The sequence below is a fragment of the Vombatus ursinus genome, unplaced genomic scaffold (genome assembly GCF_900497805.2).
Source record: "Vombatus ursinus unplaced genomic scaffold, bare-nosed wombat genome assembly UNPS02014798.1, whole genome shotgun sequence".
NCBI lineage: Eukaryota > Metazoa > Chordata > Mammalia > Diprotodontia > Vombatidae > Vombatus > Vombatus ursinus.
The window spans coordinates 32,110,483-32,130,921 of NW_020954576.1; positions in this window are offsets into that span (position 1 = coordinate 32,110,483).

The window sequence follows — 20,439 nt, forward strand, 5'->3', positions numbered from 1 at the left end:
TTCCTTCCTTCCTTCCTTCCTTCCTTCCTTCCTTCCTTCCTTCCTTCTTCTTTTCTTCTCTCTCTCTCTCTCTTTCTTTCCCCATTCTTTCCCCATTCAATTAAAAAAAAATCAGTGTGCCAGGGTACTGTGTTAGGTAGGTGCTGAGGCTACAATACAAAAATGAAATACTCTCAGTCCTCATTAAGTTTACAGTTTACTGACCCAACCACTTAGGCACTGGGAATTCACATACATGCAGAAAGAGTTCCTGCCCTCAAGGAATTTACATTCTAATGAGGAAAGACAACATAGAAGGAAGCTGAAAGGATAGGGGGAGGGATACCTGTTAGGGGCATGGTAGAGAAAATCATTAGCACAGCCTGTCTAAACTGGGTATCCTACTTAAAATGGAGGTTCTAAGAGGAAACGGGCCATCAGAACAAGAGGCTGTAGAAAGTGGGGTGCTTCCAGTGCAAGAAGGGATTTCTGTGAAGAAATTTCTGTGGCATGATAAGAAAGTTGGAGAGTCAGGAGTGCAGCCTGGAGTGGTTTCATCACATCACCATAGCGCACCCTGGATTCCCTCATTTCTTTTATTTGTGATGAGAATAGTAGGTAGAGAGCTAGGAGGCACTAAGTGAGTGTAAGGGGGCACCATGGTGACCTCAGTGGAAAAAGGAGAGAGGACAACGTGTGTATATGTGTGGGGGGAGTGGGGAAAAGGGGGAGGAGGAGGAAGAAGAAGAGGAAAGGGGGGGAGAGAGAGAGAGAGAGGGAGAGAGAACACTTTAAGCATGTGTAGTCATGGGTATGTTTTTTTCTTCCCTCTTGTACACCATATGTGCCACACCTGAAGAATCTCAATGTTTCCCAGAAATTTCAGTGATTCATACAATTATTTTCTTACAATATCTAACCTCTAAGAAGAGGGAGGAGTAGAGGGGAAAGGTCATTTGCAAAAATTAGTCATCAATTAAGCCTTAATTTGCTGGACTGGAGCAATTCAATCTGCTAATTAATTGCCTCATAATCTGTTCATTGAGAGCTGGTGTTCACCCACATGGCTTCCATGCAATTATGGCTCAGGCCAGGTCTCCTGATTTTAGTTCGAGCAGATCAGATGTTTTGGGGTGTAAAGTTAAAATCTGGCAGGCTATCTTGAAATGTAATGGAGATGCTGTTATGGAAAATGAATAACTTTCCTCCCAATTGGAGAAGATTGGCAAATTGTTTACCCTCTGGTTATTACAAGCTTGTCCTCTTAAATAACTTTGCTGCTGCCATGAGAAAATATAGGCCAAAGGCCATGTTAAGTGAAAACACAAACACACACATATTTGAAAGAATTTTAGGTTTTAAGATGGCTTGTAATGTTTTGCTTGAAATAAAAGTAGCTTTAAAAACATTTATTTCTAGGTCATTTCTATAGGGAAATATGTGACTCATATTGATCCTTTACATGAATCTTACCTATTCTGTTACCTAATCATAGCAACTTACCCAGAACATTCTCCACTAAAGCATAAAGAGACTGTGAACTGCAGCAGCACCAGGAATATTTATATCGGTCAAGGCATGAACCCCTCAATATATGAAAATATATCCTCAAACAAATGTTTGAGTGTAGCTGGTCAGTTCTGACTTAATAGATTGTTTGCATGTATGAAGATGTAGCTATAGCCCTGAAAGAGGAAAAAAAGATTCAGTTGGATTTTAACCTTTCTCATCAAAACCCAGCTGCCACATAACCCAGGTTTAACAAGGTCCACTTCATAGGAAAGATTAATGCTTCCTTTAATCAATCAATATCACACAGTGAGCCTCTCCTGTAGTGCTCCCAGGGTTCTGGCCAGAAGCACATGCTCATGCATGGCTTTTTCTCAAAGAAACTTCCTTACAAGGATCTGGGTCAGTACGTGAGTCTTTAGTTTGTCATTTGATTTTTATATCATTTGCCTAGAGCTCAGAGACAATTAATCTTGCTCACAGGTAAGTGGCCCGGTGGGGCAGTTAGAGCACTGAGGTGGGAGTCAGGAAGACCTGGGTTTAAATCGGGCCTTGGATACTTACGGGCTGTCTGACCTCGTCCAAGTTATATCACCTTTGTCTGTTTTAGTTTCCGGAACTGTAAAATGGGGAAAATAATAGTACTTACCACCCAGGGTTATTAGGAGGATCAAATGTGCAATGTCTTCTATATAGTATGTACCTAGTAAATGCTTGAGTCTGTCCTGTTCAAATGTATTCTCTTCCTGTTGTTTACTTGTTTCAGTTGTGTCTGACTCTTTGTTACCCCATTTGGGCTTTTCTTGACAAAGACACTGGAATGGCATGTCATTTTCTTCTCCAGCTCATTTTACAGATGAGAAAACTGAGCCAAACAGGGTTAAGTGACTTGTCCAGGGTCACACAGTTGCCAAGTGTCTGAGGCCAAATTTGAACCCATGAAGATGAGTCTTCCTGACTTCAGGCTGGGCACTCTAACCACTGCACCAACTGGCTCTATCCAGTTGTAAATGCCATTCCCCACACTTGGAATGGATTCCTAAAATATTAGGATCCTTTTCTTCCTGTAAGTCCCAGCTCAGATGTCATCTCTTCGATGAAGCCTAATATCTTAGAATTCTCCTAGTTCTAAATCTATGATCCTACATTCATATGGTCCCCCAAGTATAACTGTTCCTTCCATCACCAGTCTACCATTCATTCATTTATCATTCAATAAGCATTTATTAGGCACTTATTATGTACCAGGCAGTCTTTTTTTTGGACTTCTCTTATACACTTACATTATGTATCATATTTAGTTGTATATATATCTTAGTCTATAATCAGATTATAAATCTTTGAGAGTATGGTTGATGTAGTTTTTCATTTTTGTATCAACGTGCATATAGTGCAGTATACTATACACAGTAAGATTGTAATACATGTTTATTAAATTGAGTTGAGGCTAACTGACCTACCAATAGTCTTCTGCAATAGTCCAAGTATGAGATGATGAGGTTCTGCACCAAAGTAGTGTCACTATCAGAGGAGAGAAGGGGATGTATTTGAGAGATGTTGCAAAGGTGAAATTGACAGGCTTTGGCAATAGTTTAGGTATGGAGTATAAGAGATAGTGAGGAGTCCAGGATGATCCTAGGTCCTAAGCCTAAGGGACTAGGAGGATGATGTTGCCCTTGATAGTAATAGAGAAGAAAGGTGGACCAGGTTTTGGGGGGGAAGATAATGAATTAAGTTTTAGATATGTTGAGTTTAAGATATATATTGGAATCCAGTTTGAGGTGTCTGAAAGGCAGTAGGAGATGCAAGAAGGGAGGTCAGCAGAGAAGTTAAGGCAGGATAGGTAGGTTTGAGAATCATAGCATCGAGATGGTAATTAAATTTATGAAAACTAATGAGATCATCAAGTGAGGTAGTACAGAGGAAGAAGGTGGCACAGGACAGAAGCTTGTGGGACCCCTATAGTTGGAGGGAATGATCTGGATGAGGATCCAGCAAAGGAGACTAAGAAGGAGTTTTTTGATAGGTAAGAGGTGAACCAGGAGAGAATGGCATTCCAAAAACCTAGAGAGAAGAGGGTATCAAAAAAAAAGGTGAGCAACAGTGTCAAAGACTGCAAAGAGGTCAAGAAGAATGAGGATTGAGAAAAAGTCATTGGATTTGGCAATTAAGAGTTCATTAGTGACTTTGGAAAGAACAATTTTGGAGGAACAATGAAGTCAAAAGCCAGACTGTAGGGAGTTAAGAAGAGAGGTAAGAGAGTGGAGGCACCTATTATAGATGATCTTTTTTAAGAAGTTTAGTTACAAAGGGAAGGAGAGTTATAGGATGATAGGGATGGAAGGATCAAATGAGGGCTTTTTGAGGATGAAAATAATGTGGACATATTTGTAGGCAGTAGGGAAAGAGTCAGTAGATTGGGAGAGATTGAAACCAAATGATAGAGTAGGAATTATAGGGGGAGCTATCTGTTGGAGGAAATGGGATGGAATGAGATTATTTGTGCAAGTAGAGGGATTAGTCTTGATAAAGAGTAAGTCCACCTGTTCTTGTGAGACAGGAGTGAAGGAGAAGATAGGGACAGAAAACATATACATGATATGATATGAGGAAGAGGAGAGAAGAGTGATCTCCTACTGAATGGCCTCATTTTTCCCTGTAAAATGAGGAAAGGTTCTCATCTGGGGGGGGGAGCAAAGAGGGGAATGGAAGCTTTGAGGAGGTATAAAAAGGTTTTGAAGAGACATTGTGGAAAGGGGAATAGACAGTTGAGAAAGACGGTGAAGAAGAATTGCCAAGCGGTAGTGAGGATACATTTGAAGTTGTGCACCATAAATTTGTAGTGGACATGGTAATAGCAATTGTGTTATTTTCTCCATCTTCCTTCAGCAGCACACGTAAAGGATAAAACCAATTCTTTCAACGCCATCATTTGCCACTCTGAGGAGAACTTATAAGCCATTCTCCTATTTAGCTGTAATTTCCTTCTTTCTTCTGGTTTTATTTATAATAAGAATTTCAAGATTGAAATGCTTCAGTTCCTCCAGAAATATGTCTACTTATTGGTTGCTGGACAAAGATCTGACATTCAGAAAATCAATAGCTAAGTTAAAGTTTATAGAAGGTCTAAAATCTGTGACATTCTTAGTACTCTCTAAGGTCTATGAGCCTGATTAAATTTCTTTTGGATAATAATAACAATAACACTCATATAGCACTTTAAGGTCTGCAAGTGTTTTACAAATAAGCCATTTTATCCTTATAGCAATACTGGAAAGTAATTGATATTATTAGCCTCATTTTATAAATGAGGAACTGAAACAGACAGAGGTTAAATGACTTGCCAAGGTCATCCAGATAGTAACTGTCTCAGACTGGATTTGAACTTGGGTTTCTTTGATTTCAAATCCAACACTCTATCTATTGTGCCACTTAGCTGCTTCAGTAGCTCTTTTTCAATACAATTGGTTTCTTCTGTAATTCTATGTATTTTATTTTATGTATTTTAAAACAAAATTATCCTGAGAAATGGGCTTCACCAGACTGCCAAAGAGGTCTATGGAATGAAGGAGGTTAAAAATCCCCTTTTCACTGCTCTGTCACTATCATTGCAAAAGTAGGAAGGGCTGTACTGAAGTATAGCCCATATTTTATTTGTTGTTGTTTTCCTGATTGCTATGATCAAATAATTCATTACCAAATGGTCAGCCTACTGATAATGATTTAGCTAGGTCAGTCATTGGAAAGTAGACTTAGTCAAACACTAGGATTCTCCATGAACTCTTTCCTTTTCAGAAGAATCTTTGAGAATTTGCACTTCACTGATAGCTTTCAAGAATCCATGGACATCTACACATCATGAGGCTTGTGTGCAGGGTCTGGCACACAGTAAGCATTTAATAATTGCCTGCCTGTTGAATGAATGAATCACATGACAAGAATGGGTTTGAATTTTCCCTGAAAGCTGCAAAATTTGATGTCTATTCATTCTTGCTTTAGAGGATTATGGTTCCTCAGAAAGCTGTGTTGTCTTTAAACATGCTTCCATCCAGCCTGGCAACATGCCTGTATATTTTACTAAGAAGTTGGTGGGCTCATTTGATTTAGTTCACTTTAGAAGTTTAATTGTTTTTTTTTAACTAGAGCTAAACCTATCCAGCAGAATAAAGCTTTGTGCAAGCACCTCCTCTCATTGCTTATACACATGGAGCTCAAGCTGCAGATGGCTATTTTCCTGAGCTCCCCACAACAGACCATGTGTTTCACATCAAATGAGCAAATACCTTTTTCAGCTACAAAACTTTCAGCATCCTCAAATTTCCAGAGCAGACTTTACCTCTGGGTCCCATGTGGATCCAGCCTTACCTCATTTGGATTCACCCATATGATTGGCATCATACATGCTGATTCATGAAAATGAGTTCCAAAAGCTTGCTTGGTATTATGCTCAGGAATTTTACACCCACCATTATTTCTCTAGATCCTCAGTCAGGTGTTGGAAAGCTCCATGCATACCTGTGAACAAATAGTAATGGCTAGCCTCTGTTATTTGCCAGTTTTACCCTTCTTGCCTTAGTTTTTTTTAAACTAGTTTATGGATGCAAAGAATTTTATAGCTAGAAAAGACCTCAGCAACTATCTAGCTTAATCCCCTTAATCTACATTTGACAAAATTGAGGCCCCAGAAAGACACACACACACAGTCACATAGCACACAGTCACATAGTGAGCCCTCAGTACAGGTAAAACCACAATCCTGATCTCTTTCTCTGCCAGACTCTCATGATAAGCCTTTTATTTTTGTAGCAAGATGGTTTTTTTTTCTGGCCAAAATACAAAACTAAATCCTGGGGAGGTTTGTGTTGACAGATGTAGGAATTACTCCAGCATCACACTTCCAACTTAGGCTAGATACATGTCCCTCCACACCCATAGGGATTCTAGGGATGTCCCTGAGATATTACGGGCACCTCTTTTCAAAAGCCATTGGTCTGAGGCCCTTCCCCTCCCCCATTCTGGTGTGTTTCCCTCTACTGTTGACTGCTATTGATGAATGCCCCAGTTCAATTTAAGCAATTAACTAATTAGTTTTACAAAGGGATATTTACTTTAAAGATGTAGCCTGAATGGAAATACAAAAATTTTCCCCCAACACCAAGGGGCACACTCTCCCCTTTCCCACTTTGGTCCCTGGGCATAATAAGCTCAGACTTAACACAATTTCTACATAGCATTGATCTTCTCAAGTTCATTTCAAAATGAGGCATAGATGCTGTATGAGTTGACATCTCAGCTAATGCTAAACTTTGTTTTCAGTCCTTGAGATGTTGATGTTGTGTGGACTGTCCAAAGAGCACAGAATGGACTCCACTTCTGAACCTTTTGATGACTTGCTCTCCTAATTATTTGAAGCTCACAAGGTCAGAGACATCTCCAATATCCTTCACCAAGAAGTAGGAAAGAATGGATACAATAGACATAAAAGTAATACCAGGACTATGCACTTTTGGGCTGCATCATGGTGGTCCCAGTGAGGAAGTAAAAGCTTGAGACCCCTCCCTAGACCAAGAACTTAGTCCATGCCTCCTTACTTGAATATGCCAGACAGGAAATAAGCCACCCCAAAAGACTAAACTGACTAGTGCCTTTTGAATGCACCCCAGTTTCATTTTCACAGCCAATCAAAAAAAACTTATCTTCATCATGTAGTCAAAAATATGAAATCAATTACAGAATATCTGCCTTTTACCCCAAAGTTTATATACCCCAAAGTTTACATGAAATTGCATGAATCAAGCACTCAGCATATGCTCAGGAGGGCTGGGCTCTTTGACCAGTCTCTTATTATTACAGACATATATAATAGAACCAGAAGTGGGGAAAGGGACAGTGACTTGCCTCCTTAATTCACTTTATTGCCAAGCCAGAGAAGATCTTTGGACAAAAAGGAAGACAGATAGGTTTTTTAGGATAAAGGATTGTCATTTATCCTGAAATACAACAAGTTAAGAGAAAAGACAATTTTTGCCTGGAGGTACTTTCATCAGTTTCATGGCTGAGTATGGTTTTCTATAACCTGTGGCTAATGACTAAACTGTTAGCCTGCTCTTTTTTTCACATTAGTCATGTTATAAAGAAGAATTAGAACCAATGGGAAGAACCATGAGAAAGAAGAAACAACAACAACAAAAGAGAGCAAATAATATGCTTTGATCTGTATTCAGACTCCATAGTTCTTTCTCTGGATGTGCATAGCATTTTCCACCATGAGTCTTCTGGAGTTGTCTTAGATCCTTGCATTGCTGAGAAGAGCCAAGTCTATCAAAGTTGGTCATCACATAACAATATTGCTGTTACTGTGTACAATGTTCTCCTGGTTCTACTCACTTTGCTCAGCATCAGTTTATGTAAGTCTTTCCAGGTTTTTCTGAAGTTTGACTGTTCATCATTTCTTATGGAACAATTACACTTATATACCACAACTTGTACAGGCATTCCCCAATTGATGGAGATCTTCTCAATTTCCAATTCTTGGCCACCACAAAAAGAGCTACTATAAATATTTTTGTACATGTGGGGCCTTTCTCCAATTTTATAATTTATTTGGGATAGGATATGCATAGTTTTATAGCCCGAAGTGCTCTCCAGAATGGTTGGATAAGTTCACAACTCTACCATAGCCTGCTCTTTTCAGGGAGGGGCTTCCTAGTCACTACATCCTAGCTGCTAGATTCTATCAGATGTTTAGTAGATGACTCTGAACAGAATGCACCCAGAATATTACAGAAAAGAGTTTAGTGGAATAATGCCAAACAAAGAAGATGTGCCCAGCAAAGAGCAGAGATACCCAGAAGAGAGTTGCCCAGAGCAGAGCAATCAATAGCCCTATAGTATCAGAGACATGAGTTTCCTTGGCCATGTGTATGCTAGCTTTAAATACTAGCTATTCTGTGTATGCCTGGTTCAAATATATTCCCATGCATACCCTCCATGAATATGCCCGCATGTATAGGTTTCTGAATGTGCCTTTTCATGATATTACCTGACTATGTGTATTCTATATAAGTATTCTTTCTTTTGTGGTCCCTAGTCATGTGTATTCTTTACCTGTGTTCCTTCTTCTGCCTGTGTGTACTGCATGTACACATGGAAGTATTTTTTTCTTATAATTTTATTTGCTATGTTGTTTGATTAAATATCTTTTTAAAAATATATTTTCCTAGCTGGTAAAAGTAAATACATTATTGAGGGATGACTATAGTCTTGAGTGAATGAAGGCCATAAAGTGTCTTGAACCTGGAGTAACTTTTATGGCGGCACATGTGTCAAATTTGATGGGAAAAAATTTTTTTTTAGGCAATTGGGGTTAAGTGACTTGCCCAGGGTCACAAGCTAGTAAGTGTCAAGTGTGTGGTCTGAGGCCAGATTTGAACTCAGGTCCTCCTGACTTCAGAGCTGGTGTTTTATCCACTGTGCCACCTAGCTGCCCCCAGGAAAATTGTTATAGCTCATAAAATATTTGGAGCGTGGCACAAATAGTAGCAAAGTCAAAGGCCCTTTAGAGGACAGAGGCCAGTGTAAGACACTGGACATCCATGTTGTAATTTCTCCCACATTGTACCTATTAGACTCTTTCCCCCAATAGGATTATTGATAGATTTAAAAATCTCTCCAATTTTGAGTGTTTATTTTTAAGTACATATTTGAGCATTTATTCAATTCTGTTAGAAAGTTCTTGCTTAAGTTTAACCTAAATATATGGTATTCTTCTAACACTGATTTTTCAGAAAATCATATTCAATTCTGATATACCTTTTTTCAAATGCAGAGACTTAAACTGGACTGACAATCTGGTAAGGGTTTTAGTAATGCCAATTTTAGAATAAAACTATTCCTTATTCTTATATATCGAACTTTAGAAATATTCATGAACTTTTAAAAAAATTAAATATTATTTTTTCCCAATAGAAATTGGTCATGGAATATGTTCTTGCTTCTAAACTTTTGTTCTTGTCCATCTTAGTAAATATGATAGAATATGGGCAGAACTGGGCTTGGGCAATGGTAGCTAGCTATAGCTCCTATTATTCAAGGGAAAGCCAGTCAGACCCTGAAAGCTAGAATATGGGAGCCAGGTTGGGAGTTGGTTTTTAAAAAGGCAGTCTTACAGATGTGATTCTGAAGGCAGATCTGAAAATGGGAGATCATTATCTGGGGGGAACTTATGGAAAACAAATAGTAAGGGACCAAACTGAATTCATGATCCAAAGTATGTATCCAAACAAGGAAAGGCAACAGATAAACTGAAGTAATAAGGACAGTGCAATCAATAGAAATTTAGGAAAACAAGTGGTTGGTACTGGATTGTCAGAGGCATCTAGTTCTGGTTTAACCAGAGATATCTGGTAGCTGAAATTGGGAATCAAATCATGGGGAAACTAACATTTAGGAACAGGATTTAGGAACTGGAGATCTAAGCCCTAGGAGAACTATGGTACAAGACAAGGACTTTTTCTTCCACAGAGGAAAAGGCAGAAAATGAGGTATAGGGAAAACAAGATACAGAGAAAAAGTAAGGGAGACATTTGCTGTGGATTTGGGGCACAAAGGTCAGAATAGAACCAATTGAAACATTGACTCAGTGTTGTACAACTGACTTAGGGCTTTCTATATTGATTCTTCCAGAGGAAGAATTGGTCTTCTATTGCGGGGTTGGGATAGAACCTGCAAGTGGAAATTAAATTATTCTAGTCACCAATGTTATAAAAAAAACTACAGAAAAAAGTGCTAAATATATCATTACAAGTACTGAAATTAAATTAACCTTTAGGCAGTCTTTCCCCTTTATCACCATCACCATTGTCATTGTCATCATGGTCATCATCATCTTTATCAGTCATCAGATATTTTTGAATGCCCACTAAGTTCATGGGACTGTGCTAAGTATACTTCTTTATCTTTGATCTTGAGTTATGTAGGTAGTTACTAATTTAGGATAATTTTTAAACAGGTTTTTTTCCCTATCAAAATGACCAAATCTCTAGTAGTGAGCTTTTCTGATCTTTGGCAGATCCTCACAAAACAGTCATGCCATTTAACTCTTATTTGACTTCTATCTTTTTGGTTAAAGAGAATTTCCTTTATATTGAAGGATATAGAATAAAAGTGGTTAAGAGAGAATTAACCTTTAAGTTAGATAAGGGGCTAGTGAGCAAGCACCTGTTTTAAAGGAATTTAAGTCACCTGGCCCAGAATTAATAGTGTCCAGAATAAGGGAGGTGATAATCCCATTAGTTAGGCCACACCAGGAGGGCTGTGGTTAGTTCTGGTTGCCACATTTTTGAAGGCCAATAAATGCCAAAAAGAATTTGCAGATGTGGTAGTCTCTTGCTATTTGCAATAGCAGCTGTGTATCATCAAGCTTAGTGGGAAGGTATAGCTAGTACCAAGCTTTGGTGGCTCAGTAGGGTGACTGAAGCTGCCTGGAGATCTCATGGGATCTTATACATGTGTGAAATGCTTTGTAAACCTTAAAGCCCTATTTCAATACCTGCATAGGAATGCCCTTTGTAAATTTCCCTAAGAGGTGGTCATCCCATATTCTTTTGAAGACCTACAACGATGGAGAACCCATTATTTCCCAATGAAACTAATTTCTCTTTTGGACAGCTTTAAGTATTAAAAAAATTTCCCTAATATATGCTGCTCTCTATCTTTAATCCATTGCTTCTAGTTCTGCCTCTGAAGCTAGGCAGAACTAGACAAAATCCCTCTTCTACACGGCAGCTTTCAGATACTTAAAAAACAGCTATTATGTGCCACTAAATCTTTTCTTCAGGCTAGGTATCCCCAGATCCTTTAATTGATGCTCATGTGACATGGTATCCAACTTTCTGAATATCTGGGTTGTGCTCCATTGAATGCACTCCTGTTTATCAAGGTCCTTCTAAAATTGTGGTACCCACAACTGAACTTGGTTCTCCAAATATAGTCTTATCAGGGCAGAGTACAACATAATTATCACCTCTATAGTCAGGGAGACAATAGCACTATTAAGACTGAGTTAGCTTTTAGGATTGCCATGTTGCATTTTTGACTATATCTAGTTAACAATCAACAAACCTCTAGATCTTTTTTTTCCCTACTGTAGTCTGGCCTTGAAACCCCAGTCCTAAGCTTCTAAACTTTATATTTTTGAACCCAAGTGTAAGAACTTATATTTATCCCAATTAACTTTTATATCACTCCAGTCTGCCAATAACTTTTTGGATCCTGACTTTTTTATCCAATATGTCAAGTATCTCTTTCAGCTTTGCTTTAGCTATAGATTTGATAAGCATACCTTCTATGTTTTCATTAAAATCATAGATAAAAATAACACTGGACCAAGAATAAATCTCAAGGCTGCTAGATTCAGAAAAATCCTGCCTTTTGATCCTGTTCTGTATATATTCCAGCTATTGACCTTTGACTTCACACTTTGATCCAGATTTTCAATGAATAAATCCATCACGAACTTCTAATGTTATTGGTCATTCTCTGGCTGTCTTAACCAATGACTCCATGTTGACCAATGTTTAGCTGGAACTATCAGCAACATCCTGCATCTTACTACTTAAGCCTGAAGAAACTTACTCTATGAAAGAGACAGACCACCCAGGATTTCCACCCCACAGGCCTTACCTTAACCTCCACCCTAGTGAGATCCAGTTTATAGTTTGTATAATTCGCCATTTCCTCTTTCTGAAAATTGGAGCACTTTTCTGTATCCTGTCTTTTAGCACCTCTTACATTCTATATGGCTTTTCAGAAATCACTGACACCAGTTCATTAATCACTGCCTTGGCCTTTATCTTAATGCATCAGACCCCTAAATCTATATATCTACCCCTAATCTCAATACTGAACTCAGATAGTAAACCATCAATTGCCTGTTGGACATCTTCATCTGGGTTTCTTATAACTTATCTCAAACTCAAGATGTCCGAGATAGAACTAATTATCTTTGTCCCCAAAGCCACCTTTCATCCAAACTTCCATATTTATATTAAGAATAAAATCACCCTACCAGTCATTCAGGTTGACAACTGTGGGGTAATCCTTAGCTTTTTCCTCTTTTATATCCCATACTACCTTGCTCAAAAACCTTCAGTGGTTCCCAGTTGCTTTCAGAACAAAATATAATCCTGGTAAAAGCACTTTGCAATCTCATTCTAGTCTACATTTCCAAAATTATCTCATGTTATTCTCTTTCATATACTCAGTATTTCAGTTAAATTGGCCCACTTGCACCTACTTGAACTTGGTATCCAATTATTTGCTTGGGCTGGGCCTGGGCTGTTCTGAATGTCTGGAATGTATTTCCTTACCACCTCCACATCTTAGAATACTTAACTTCTTTCAAGATTTATCTCAGGTGCCACATCTTTTGTCTCTCCTGATTTCCCTAGTTTTGAGTGTTCTCTCCTTCCTCAACTGAGCAATTCTATTCAATAAATAGTTATTAGATGTTTTCAGTGTGCAAGACAAAAACAAGCAAAAAAACCCCCAGCTCCTTTCCTCCAAGACTTCATAATTATACTAGGGTTTGGGGAAGGAGAAGGGCAATGACATATAGAAGATAAGTAAACTGAAGTTTAGAGAAGTTCACTTATTCGTCCAAGTCACATTACAGTTATGACTCAAATCCAGATCTTCTGACTCAAAATCCCTCGTTCCACTACTCTGTGGCTTTATTTACAGAATAAGCTGTAACAGGATTCCAACTTGGATCTTCCTGATATAATCCCAACATTCTGGAGAGAGAAACAAAGCATTTCTAGGTCTTAGTAAAACATCTGAAAAGTATCTCATGAAAGACTCACACATAAGATGTGGAGATGTAGGCTAGATATTAGAAAATTAAGTTAATTTGGAACAAGTTGAATAACCATACTCAAAGAGTTTTGATTCTAGTTTAGTAGAATGGCAGAGGGTTCTCTCTTTTATTGTCCTGTTAAACAATTTTATCAACGATTTGCATGAAGACATAGCTGACATTGTGATCACATTTTTAATTAATTTAGTAAACATTTAAAAAATATCTACTATGTTCAAGATAAAAAGTTAACAGTAAGAGAATCAAAATCCCCCTTGAGTTCTGTAGGTTCAAATGATGAGAAAAATCTATCAAGACAAGATTGATTAAAGATAAATATGAAGTATTATACTTAGGCTTGAAAAATCAACTGTACCAAGACAGGATAGGACTGATCTAGTTTAAAAGCAGTTGACATTAAAAAAAGTCTAGTAATTTTGGTTGACCTCAACCTCAACATAAGTTAAGAAGTGTTATGTATCCTCCCAAAAAGCCAGTTCCACTAATTTGACCAAATTTAGGGTGTATATTTTGTTTAGTTTAAGGGAGTTTTCAGAAGAAGAAATCAAAGTTATCAATAGTCACATGAAAAATGCTTTAAATCACTATTTATTATAGAAATGCAAATAAAACAACTCTGAGGCACCTCTTCATACCTATCAGATTGACTAATATAACAGAAAAGGAAAATGACAAATGTTGGAGGTGATGCGGAAAAGTTGGGAAACTAATGCACTGTTGGTGGAGTTATGAACTGATCCAACCATTCTAGGGAGCAATTTAGAACTATGCCTAATGGGCTATAAAACTGTACATACCCTTTGACTCAGCAATACCACTAGTAGACCTGCATCCCAAAGAGATCAAAGAAAAGGGAAAAAGGACCTATTTGTACAAAGACATTTATAGCAGCTCTTTTTGTGATGGCAAAGAAATGGAAACTGAGGGGATGACATCATTGAGGAATAGCTAAACAAATTGTGGTATATGATTGCGATCAAAAGCTATTGTGTTATAAGAAATGAAAAGCAGGATACTTTCAGAAAAAAATCTGAAAGACATGAACTCATGCAGAGTGATGTGAGCAAAATCAGGAGAACATCATATATAGTAACAGCGATAGTGTAAGGATGATCGACTGTGAAAGACTTAGCTACTCTGATCAAGACAATGATCCAAGCCGTTTCCAAAAGACCCATGATGAAAAGACTATCCACCTCCAGAGAGAGAACTTTTGAACTCTGAGTGCAGAATTAAACATACTTTTAAAACTTTATTATTTTTGTGTGTGTGTTTCTTTTGCAACATGGCTAATATGGAAACATGTTTTGCATGATTTCACATGTATAATCAATATTATATTGCTTGCCTTCTCAATGGAAGGGAAGTGATGGGAGGGAGAGAATTTGGAATTCAAAATTTTAAAAAAATGAATGTTAAATTTTTTGCATGTAATTGGGAAAATTTAATGAAATAAAAAATGAAGAAACTAAGGTTCAGAGATATTTAGGTACTTGCTAAAGGTCACATTGCTGGTTGGTAACAGAATGAGGATTAAAACTAAAACTCAAGCCTCTTGGTTCTTAGTCAAGGCCCTTTCCTCTATATCCCAATCAATTAGTAGACTTTACTGGAAGGTATAGATCTTGATTTTATGTGAAAAGGAATTCTCTAATAAGTGAATTGTCCAAAAATTGAATGGAATACCTTGGGAGGTAGGAAGACCCCAATGGAAGTGTCTGAACAAAGGGTAGATAGTTCCCTGCCGTGGGTATTGTAGAAGGGAGTCATGGGTTAGGTAAGTGGGTTGGATTATATATTATCTAGCATCACTCTAATTATAATATTCTATGGTTCTGACTATAAGTATAATCTTTCTTTCAAAGAATAACTGGCTAATACAGCTATTTTTATTGGGGGGGGGGTGAATCTGGTGGTAATTTTACCCATGCAGAAGGAGTCAATAAACTTTCATTGATTGAAAGATTAAGTATCAGAGCTGGGAAGGGAGCCCAGGTGTCCTGAATTGTAGTTCATTATTGCTCTGACTTTTATTTGTCCCATTCGGGGGGACCCAGATAACATGACCCCTGTAACCATCTTCCATTGTCCAAAAGTGATAAGCAGGTGAGAGACATCTGGAGGAGTTTTCATGCCATGGCTTGCTGCCATGGAACACATGTGCACATTCATTTGTCCATCAGGATCTGCATACTCACATTCATTAAAATCAACTGCCTGAAATATAAAAGTCATGCAAACAGGAGCCAAATACCTACTCCTTTATTGATAGGTAGCCAAGACCTGTGCAATGATAACACCCGGAAAATCATTGTTGAGCAACGATTCTGCTGGGGTAGGAAAGGAAAGGCTTCCAATCATTACTGTCTGACATATTGGTTTTGCTCTTTCCCTTGTGAAGAGTTTATAGAAATATGCTTGGCAAAGGCTTCTTCGGGTAGAGAGAGAGAGAGAGAGAGAGAGAGAGAGAGAGAGAGAGAGAGAGAAGCATTACTACCGGTTAAGGGTGTCGAGTGACTGGTGCATGGCTCTAAATTGAGAGATGAATGTCATATAGTTTGTGGCTCTGAAATTTGGGGGCTGAAAAACCCTTAGGAGAAAGATTGAGCCAACCAGTGGGATGGAAAACAATACCCTTTCCCCTCAACAAATCCAAACCAAACCACTTATGTCTTATTCAGTTTGAAAAGCTGACCTATGTCCTCATGCCATTATGTATTAATAAGCCTGTTGTACTTCTTGGCAGGAGAATTGGAAGGAAAACTACTGAAATATCCAAATTGGAAAAAGAAATCATATACAATATCTTGAACTTTCTGCTTTCTGAGATACCTATGGTCACCTTTGAGGCCTAGTAGAATCTGGGAATTCTTGATGCTCCTTTTAGGGACTACGCCCAAAAACCTAAGAAAGATGGTCTTATCACTGAAGGCAGCGGAGATGTTGAGACACCTTCTTTTCCGCTGTGGCAAATGATTTCTATGCCTCCCATCCTGCACCACTGAGTTTTGCTTCCAAACTTTATTTGCCAATTTGGTTCAGGCTCCAGATGACCAGGGAGTTGGATACCCCTTGAGCTGTAAGCATGCTGAATAAGTTATCTGCAAGCCAGCAACACTGTGTGAGGTACTGGGGTAAACATTTCTGCTAACAGCTTGCCTTTGAATATGACATTTGCCTGGATTGTCTAGCCAGTAGCAAATTGAGGTCTGTGACTGCCCTACCCCCCAAATTGGGACAATTTAGATATGTACTCTTTCAATGTGTTCTGTTTTATGTCTGTATTTTTGGAGAAAACTGTTTTCTCAACAAGTCTGGATTAAAGGTCTAGTGGATGGAGTATTAGAGTTGGAGTCAGGAAGGTCTGGGTGCAAATCCTGCCTCAGATTCTACTAGTTGTATATCCCTAGGCAAGTGGCTTAACCTTAAGGCAAGTGGGTTTTAGTTTCCTCATCTGTAAAATGAGCAGGTTGGACTTAAGACCTACATGGTAATTTTTAACTCTAAATCTATGATACTGTGACTTTTTGAGGCCCTGAGTTTTCATTTAACAAAGTACGCAGAATAAGTAAGATGGGGTTAAACTCATTTATAAACTCATCATCATGGCAATCAAGGTTGCACGCATGTGCATGTGTGTATGTGTGAGACAAATTAGAAACTCAGACACTATTATCACATTCATGTAACATCAAAATATATATCTTCTATGTATTATGATTTGCAGCTTCAAAAGTGTTTTTCCTCATAATTACACTGGGAAGTATTTAGTAGTAGGCCCTTAATAAATGCTTATTGATTAATTAATTGAGGTAGGTGGTGTGACCATTATTATTCCCATTTGTAAGGATAAAAAATACCCTAAGATTGATTGATTTTGTTGAATCAGGAATTCTTGATGTGATAACTCCCTCCTCTAGTGAGGATCTTGAACATCCATGACTTAGTGGGTATGTCCTAATGAGTTGCTTATAGATAATAAGTGTCAGGTCAGAATTTATAGCTTTATCTTCCTGATTCTAAGCCCAGGACTCACCTCCTTTAGATCTGCTTTCTCCTGATGAAGAAACTGGGGATAGTAAGAACTGACATTTGGATAGTGCTTTACATTGGCAAAGCATTTTGCATATATTACATCATTGGAATCTCCCAATAACTCAACGGAATGCATGCTACAGATAGAAATTGTCTCATTTGGAAGATGAGGAAACTGCACTTGTCCATTGCTACTCAGCTAGTAAGTGTTGGTGGTGGAATTTTTTTTAGAAGGCAGGTCTTCTCAATCCCATTGCCCTTGTCACTGGGTAATCAAGTGGCCTAGTTGGATTTTCTCACTCTGGGTCCACAGTTCTTTCCTCTACATTATATAGTTAAGTTCTTCAAATGTTTACTCTATATGTTGCCAAACATTTGTTTGAGTAGTCAACTACATTGAAAAAAACAACACAATTTGGGTTTAATGTATACATGAGGGGCAATGTGGCATAGTGGATAAAAAGCAAGCTTCAAAGCCATTAAGATTTGAATTCAAGTCTTGCTGACATCTGCTGGAAATGCCTCTTGGGCACATCACTTAATCTCTCATTGCATGAGGCAATACTCTACCACAATAAGTTGCCTAGGAGGTATGACTAGCATTGATAGAGTTTCCTCACCTACCAGTTCCTTTTACCAATGAAAGCACAGGTCTAGTACCTATTTCTAATGTATACATAATTCATGAGTTCTAATCCCAACTGTGTAATAAACTTGCTGTGTGATCTTGAATAAGTAATTTAACTTCTATGTATGTGGTTTTTCTACCTATATAGAAAGGCCATTTATCTCTATTCTTGTAATATTTAAAAACATACTCAATGAAAAAGTATTGTTTTGATGGGAGTCACTGACATATCTCTCTCATTGTCTCTCTCATATGTCTCTGTATTTATATCTATCTATATCATATGTATCTATTTCTATATACCTTTTAAGGAAATTAAGTCACATTTGAAAGGATCAAAAGTTTCCTCATATGCTATTACTTTCTCAAAAATTTTGCAAAGTTGATTCAGCTACATCATTTGACTAAAATTTTAGGCATCCAGTAAGGAAGAAAAGCAGCACTATTTAAATTCATACAGATATACTACTATTAGTACTGCTATGACTACTATAACTACTACAATGATGATGACAACTACTACTACCACTTACTACTACTGCTACTACTACTACTACTACTACTACTACTACTACTACCACCACCTAGCTAGCTAGCATTTACTTTCATGCTTTCCAAGTATTATCTCATAACAACCCTAAGGATGTAGGTGCTATTATTGTCCTCATTTTTCAGATGAAGAAACAGAGACAGGCAAACCATAAGTGACATTCAGGGTCACATAGCTAGTAAGTGTCTGAGCCTGGTTTTGATCTCCAATCTTTCTAACTAAGAGCCAGCATTTCATCCATTGTACCAGCTACCTGTTCATAATCCCACGGACAATATACTCACACTTGTCTCAATTGTAGCAAAACCACAAAATTTCAAAATATGGTCTAGAAGTCAATGATGGTCTCCAAGGATACCTTAGCTATTCTACAAGTTGATCTCTTGCAATATTAATGTTTTTAATATCACAAGGTTAGGGAGATGATTTTTGGAAGTAATTAATGATTGATTTGCTTACAATATTCAGTGATAAACAGAAGCTGTCTCATTGATTTCTTCCATGAGGTTTCATAGAACCATATGATCAGACTGAGCAATCACAAAATCAGAAGGGTTTTACAGTGTTCGTTTAGACCAATCCATATCTGAACAACAGTTATTTCTACTACATCCCAATGAGTGTCATCCTTTCACCTCTTGCAGACCTAGAGTAATGGGTAACCCAATTTGGGCAGCTCTTATTTGCTAAGAAGTTTTTCTTTGTATTTGGTTGAAATTTATTTTTCTTTAACTTCAAACTCATTGTTTCCAGTTCTGTGTTCTGGGTTCAATCAGAACAAGGATATGTGCTCTTCAATATAAGCTCTTTGAAGGGAAATCGATAAATGGATAGAGGAAACATCTATTGAGTATTATTCTATGCCTGACATGGCGCTAATTGATGAGATTACAAATATAAGCAAGCAAAAGAATTTCTGTCTCAAACTTATGTTCTTTTATTTAACTATATTTTACTGATTTTATTTTTGCTTTTGTCACCTAAATTTCATCCCATATACCTCTCTTCCTCTTGAAAAGAAAGCCATTTCATATAACAAAGATTTTTTTTAAAGAAAAAATAAAAAAGAAGAGAAAAAGACCTCAGCAAATGGATCAATATGTTGAAAAAAAAACCCTGACAATATTTTTCATTATCATGGAATTGCTTCCTCAAATCCAACTTCTGCAAAGAAGTGTGGGGTGGAAGTGGGGAATTTCTTCTCATATTTCTTTTCTAGGGTTGTTTGTTCTTTGTAATTTTGCAATATTCAGCTTTGATAGCTTTGTTATTGTTCCATTTATATTATTGTAATCATTGTATGTATTATTTTCACGGATCTGTTTACTTCACTTTGCATCAATTCATTTAAGTCTTTTTATGCTTTTCTCTATTATGATACTTGTCATTTCTTACAGCATAGTGATAGCCCATTATGTTTTGTACCACAATTTGTCAGTTCTTCCCCAGTTGATAGAGATCTACTTTGTTCTCATTTCTTTGCTACCAGAAAAAAGTGCTGCTAATAATATTTTCATGGTTATAGGGCCTTTCTCCCTTCCCTCCCTCCCTCCCTTCCTCCCTCCCTTCCTCCCTCCCTCCCTTCCTCCCTTCTTTCCTTCCTTCCTTCCTTCCTTCCTTCCTTCCTTCCTTCCTTCCTTCCATCCTTCCTTCCTTCCTTCCTTCCTTCCTCCCTTCCCTCCCTCCCTTCCTTCTTTCCTTTCTTTTTTTCTTTCTTTCCCTGACTTCCTATGGGTATATGCCTAAGCAGTAGAATCTCTGGGAATCAAAGGGTATTGGCATTTTAGCCACTTCATTTGCATAATTCCAAATTGCTTTTCAAAATGGTAACACCAATTCACAGCTCCACTGACATGAAAT